Raw genomic sequence first — 6,808 nt, forward strand, 5'->3', positions numbered from 1 at the left:
TCTTCCGAATTTTTTTTTTACTTATATTTTCGAGCCTTAAGTCAGGATAATGTTCTAAATAATATTAATGACTATAAAAGTGTCTGCAAAGAAGATTATGTGAATCATGCGTTCTGCTGAGTAAATTAATTTATCCGAGAGAGAGAGAGAGAGAGAGAGAGAGAGAGAGAGAGAGAGATCCACTTTTCGTCTTTGAAATTAAAAATACAATTTTAGTTATATCGAAACGTCGGTAAAATGAAAAACAAATAAACTCATTCCGTTGATTTCAATTTGTTAATCAGTAATGAATTTCTGAATAATATATATAGCTGTTAATTTATCAGCATCGTTCGAACAGATCACACAAAATGCCCTGGAGACGTGATAAAAAATTCACTTTTATCAGCAAAAGAAAATTAATGTTTTCATAATTACTTCCACTACTGTTCAGAATCTAGTTTGATTTAAGAAGCCTCACTGGTCACACTAATAGCAATTGAAGCAAATAACATCTGGCATTATAAAAGTGTAGACATCACTATTTTTTCCTAAATTTACCATCACTTCGATTTAAATAGTGATGTAGTGATTTGTTTTTATTTCATTCCATTTTGAAATTAAAATGAAATCATTTCGAAGGCAGGTACGAAGGGAGGCATGAGATCTTTGTGTTTATCACATGATTCATTGGTTTAAAAAAGTTGAAAAAATACTTATTTTAGATTATGGAAGATTTTTAAGTATGTTCACTTTCTTTTGTTTCAAAATTGGTTATATCATGGTTTATTCCATACAATAACCAAATCTGTATATGTAAAATAATTTTTTGTTATTGTTAATCGTAAATGAAAATTTCTTCTGGACATTATTTTCTTTTGCTCCGACTCACTGTAATGATGAACTTTGGCTACAACCTCCTCAGTTTCTAATTAAGAACTTTTAAAATCAGCAAACAAAATTTTCCTTAAGTAAGGATAAATCCTCACTGTGGTACAAATAATGAAACTAGTTAATCAGAATTAATGCAAGAAAACTATGCCAGAAACTGAAAATGCATATCATAAATAGGTTCATTTGGTAAGCAGTTGAAATTATCTACTATCGATCATTACTGGTTCCCATAACAAATTTTATCAAAACTATTCAGCCCGAGCAGCAGCACTGTTACATGTATTAAGACCGATTGTGTAATGCTGATAGGTATGTGCATCGTTTTGAAGTGAATAAAATTGTTTAGTATAATCAAATCCTGTGAAAATGAATATACCCTTGTGAATATATACATGACCTCTAAATTTACTCGCTTTCCTAAGTGTAAATTTGCAAATCGGAATTCTTCGTCTTCCTGAAGTATTATAATTATGGATGTTGTCATCCTATGATTCAGTGTTTCTTAACTTTTTGATACCACCATTCCGTAGTATCACAATTTAATGAGTGTTCTGCATATTGTTGTTATGGCCCACTTCAAAAGTTTATTCATACCAATTTGTCATTAGATCATAAAAACCCAGGAGAACCATTGAAATTATTTATTCACATACCATAGTAATGAAGCGGAGCCTCCGTAGCTTAATCGGTACAGACGAAGACCTGGACCTGGACCTGAATTCCTGAGACCAGCTAACTAGTGAGTTAGCTGGTCTCAGGAAGTGGCAGGGTTTTTTTCTCCTGTAAACTCAATTTCATCAGGCAAACCGTCCCCGCCAACACATATCTACAGACGTAAGTAAATACAGCTTGCAAGGAAGCTAACAGGAAACCACCTTGTTCTTAAATATTATTTCCTAGTCAAGTAGCATTGCTCCCGGACAACCATTACGTTGAGGAGAAAAGAAGAAACGAGGCATTAATATTATATTTAATTTTCTCCTTCTTGATTTAAGCTTCAGCTTGTTGCGTCTTCAACGCAGAGTCTGTCCATCGATTTTTTGTTATTATTTTTGGGTCATTCTATTAACATGTTGATCCCATTCCAATTTTCTTTCTTTATTATCCAACTTACATGTTGTATTTGTCTGTTGTATTTTTGATGTTTCTTTTCATGCGTACGTCAACAATATTGGTCGGTCTACTGATTTATGTATTCTATTGTTTGTTTCTTTTGTCAGATCTTTATTTTTCAAACATCCTGATATTTTATTGGCCTTCAGGGCTCTTTTACTTCATTTCGTGTTATATTTTCACTGTTCACAGTTCTTCCTACGTATTTAAATTTCATTACCTGTTCCAGTATTTTTCCATTTAGTTCTACTTTACATCTGATTAGGTCTTTTGCAAATATCTTGATTTTAATACAGAAAATCTATTATAATATTAGTGAATGATATAAAAACGAGAAGGTATTAAACCACAAAGACATAAAGATAGAACAACATAATTCCACTTTATACTTATTACATGTAGCATGAAATTATAACAATAATTTCAGTTTAGTTTAGTGAACATGTGATAATAATGTGAACGTTATTCAGAAACATCATAATGACTTATGGATTTTAATGGGATGAAAGAAGTTGCATGTAATGGCATATTTATCGAAGTCGGATGTGAGATCGGCATAGCATTTAATCTGTTTCGGCGATGCTCTTTGATTCGAAAGACCCGATTTCGAATACCTTCTAGGACGCGAAGAACGTTTATAACTGCTTTTCAGCTGATGGTAAGTTAGATGGTATCATGGCGGAGGTGGAGATGGAGGTGATTTTTCCTACTGGAGCTTTCAGGTTTGCTTCAGCTGTAATTACAAACAAACGAAGTCGCATAAGTACTGAAGGAAAAGGAAGTAAGACCCTCAGCGGCTTTTCGCTTCACATATTTTTTTATGTTAACTTCTACAACTTTTGAGGTGATGAATTGCTTTTTAAGAATTTCCTGACATCTCGGCAACTGTCTGTCAATATTTCCTCTTTCTCTGCTCATACGAATGCGGCAGAGTTTTCTTTCCTCAAAATTCAGGTTTTCAACTCGCAAAACAAATGGAAAAAAATGCTCAATGAACAGTTATTTAAAAAAAAAAACATGCTTTAGTAAGTAGGGCGACCACATAACTTATCATCCAAACCGGGACATATCTGAGAGTGAAGGATGGGCTAAAATAATTAAAATTATATTTTTTGAAATATATATTTTGTGACTTACACGTTAGTTTTATTATATGAATGGACCTATAGACTACGAGGGGGAGGGTCTGGAAAGTTCTAATAAACACCTAGAACAAAAATGATATTAAAGCAAGTGATATAACCACAAGAAAGAACATGTCTTAAAACCCTCTAACCCCCATGTTTCATCAAATTGTAATAATTTCTTCTTTTTATTTTAGGATATATAAGAAGACATAAATTAATTAATTTTTGCTCTAGGTGTTTATCAGAACTTTCTAGATCCCCCCCCCCGTACTTTTATTAAAAACTATTTTAAAAAACAAAATTCTTTGTAAAAAAAAAGTAAAAACAACGTATATCCGTGTACATTAAAGTAAAATAAAACTTGATTGCACTGAGTATCTAAAGATTAAAAATGACATAAGCAGAATAATTGTCCTTGGTAAGTAATTGCCTGCTTGAATCAGTTTACTGAGCGTGTCTATTACTAAACCAGTTTGACTAGTATTTTTGTGATTTTTTTTCATTTTTTTTCCAATATGATCCTATTATTATTATTATTTCGTAAAATTGCGTGCAATCTTCTTCAAAGTTGCATTTTATGGTTAATAAAGTTGAAATTGTTGACACTTTCAATTGACTTTTCTCTGCAAACCATAATCTTTTTAATTGAGAAAATATTCTATCTACAGGTGCTGCGGTAACTGGTTGCTCATAGCAAATTCTGCTAAATGGAGAATAATCTCAATCCTAATTTTTTTAAAACTGGAATATTTAAATATTTCAGCACTGATATTTTCGCATGGACTGTCTTTTTGTCTCTACTCACATCACTCTTCTTCAAGAGATATTTTTACAAAACAAAATTTATCAAATAAGTTGTCTATTATTTCATGAAATTTAGATGCTGTAAAATCATAGACCTTCTCAATTTCATTCCATTCCGGTATAGAATTTAAATTTATCCAATTATAAATAGAAGTTCCATCGCTTCTCTTTTCGCACATGCACAAGAAAACTTCGAATCGAAAATGTATGTTATTAAAAGAACAGACATTTTATCTAAATGAAAAGTCATGTTTCACAGAATGATATGCTCCTTCTGCAAGCTGCACGTAAAAAATCGTCGTCTTCGGGGTAATCTTCTTAAAATAACTACTAAGTTTTGAAGTAGTACGGTCCCCATGGTGGGTGGTAAATGTTAACAAGCAATTTGTAAAAGTTACATGTTCATCATCAGCTTTCTTGAGAAACGGAAATTCAGTATTTAATTTTCATTAAACATTCACTTTCATTTTTTTCTTTGCTCATTTCTTCCTAATGGTTTATCGAAAAATAAAAAAAAAAGCGTTGCAAAGAATAAAATAATCAGTTCCAGCTTTACACGATATAATAAATGACAAAATCACAAGATCGTTCAGACATTTCCCATTTAACTGAACATGTAAAATATGCTGAAATAAGTACTGGGAGAGTACTCTTTCAGAGAAACCTACACTGGCCACACGCAGTAGCAATTAGACCCCCCCCCCTTTGGCCCTGATTATATTGTCCATCTCTTTAGGCACACACTCTCTATGGTAGGACTGTTCAGTGTCTGTTTCACGCACATATTTAACGTACATCTAAACGTAATTTTCCAATGTTGTCCACTGACGCCGCCGATTGGTGGCCCGGAGATCTCGTTTATCTCATAGGTTACGACATGAGGCGCACTTGTAAGAGAGCAACTGGCTGGTACTCCAAATGGGCAGCAGCGTCCAATACTTCTTCAACCACCCTTACCTAAAGTTGTTAGCTGCGAGCACTCTGCATACTGCCTTAGTTGCGATGTGCTGGGAAAAGAAAATAGCGTTTAAAAATAAAATAAATAAATAAAAACGGGACAAATACTAAACCGGACTGGGGAAGGGACGAACCGGACGTGGCAACAGGCGCAAACCGGGATGTATGCTCACCCTAGTAATAAGGCATGTTTTAAGGCCAAAACAATAAAAGCTGTTTTAGCTGCCATAATTCCATACAACAGCGAAATTTTTTCATTAACAGATGGGCTGTTTAACTAACGAAGTGAATGGAAATAAGAGAAGAAAAAGATTAGGGGTTGGGTTCTGAATTACTGCCTAGCGACTTAGGTGTTGTATGTCTGTAAATTGTGTGTCCTTCTGGCCGGTTGCTGTTTTGCAGAATGAAAAAAACAGAGTTTCTGGGAGAGGGAAAAAAACCCTTTCACGAACCTTTCACGATAAGCGCCTCAGTAGCGCAATTGGACGACATCACATTAACCCTAGAGACGGAAACATCCATTGAAGAGTCAATGAAATTACTAGACGCCTTTGCAAGAGCTTCTGCCCTGAAAGTAAACCTAAATAAATCTCATTGCATGCTAATAGGAAAATGGGAAAAGAACCCTGAGATTCCTCAAGGCATAAGAGCTCAGGAATACTTACCGGTTCTGGGAATTAAAATAGGCTGCCCAGAAACGTATGAAGAACAGTGGAAAGAACTCCACGCAGCTGTTGCGTGGAAAATAAATACCATGCGCCCAAGACAACTGTCTGTAAGAGGAAAAGCGCGAATATGCAACATATATTTATCCTCTCGCATCTGGTACAAAGTGAACAACACCCCGTACCATGGGCAGTGGGCAGACAAGATCCACAGGTTGTGCGCCACCTACATCTGGGGCTCTCGGTACGAACCGATGAGGAGAACAACGCTCTTTCACGAATTAGAAACCGGAGGTCTAGGTCTACTTAATATCCACTTAAAAACAGTTATCAACAGAGCGAAGACTGCAGAAACAGCAAACACTGTCATACCACGGATATGCAATAGCATTCCTACAGAAATGCCTTCCACACAGAATAATCAGCACAATGCCAGAGATTCACGGAAGAGTTCCCAGAATGTTTACAGAGATGGCGGAGGGATACGTATTTATAACAGAGCGCATCAACACTGAAACCTTAATAAGTCAAAAAACAAAAGCAACATACTACAAACTAAGCAGAACAACCATTCCCATACCACAACATAGAGAATTAAGAAGAGGACAAATCACACTCAGTCCGGTATTAAACAATATCTTCAAGCTCCGAATACATCTAAGGTATAAAACCTTCTTCTTTAAAGTGCACCATGCCTGCCTACCAACCAAGATGTGGATAGTGGCTAAAGGTATACCCCTTGAAGAGTATGCAACATGTCAATTTTGCCAGGAACCGGAAACACTATACCACCTAATGTTATATTGCAAGGAAGCAGAAGTAACTTGGAAAGCCGTTAAAAGATGGCTTCCCGAAATCAAAGTAATCAATGAAGAAATGTTATTCTGGCTAGAAGGAAAACATAAACAGGGTGCAAACAATTGTTTTAATCCTAACGATGCACGCAATTTGGGCTCACAGGTGCGACCAAGCGTATGGAAGAGAAGACAGTCCCGGAACCATATCGAAATTACATCACTACATCTAGGAGGAGATCACCAATTCAGTCCAGTCTAGAAGAATGACTACAGAAGAATGGACACATTTAACCTCCAACCTTACATCAGACGAACCCTCCAACCAACAACAGAACGACACCTTCATCACTCCTAGTGGAAATGGGGCAAATCGGAAGTAAATTCGGAAGGATACTAACTCTCCACCTCCATCAGAGGAAACAGCGCCTGAGTCACTTGGAACAGATCTCCTACCGCAGGAAAAAAGAGTGCT

The sequence above is a fragment of the Typopeltis vanoorti genome, chromosome 18 (assembly GCF_054136105.1).
Source record: "Typopeltis vanoorti isolate ZY-2024b chromosome 18, IOZ_Tvanoo_1.0, whole genome shotgun sequence".
In the NCBI taxonomy this organism is placed as follows: Eukaryota; Metazoa; Arthropoda; class Arachnida; order Uropygi; family Thelyphonidae; genus Typopeltis; species Typopeltis vanoorti.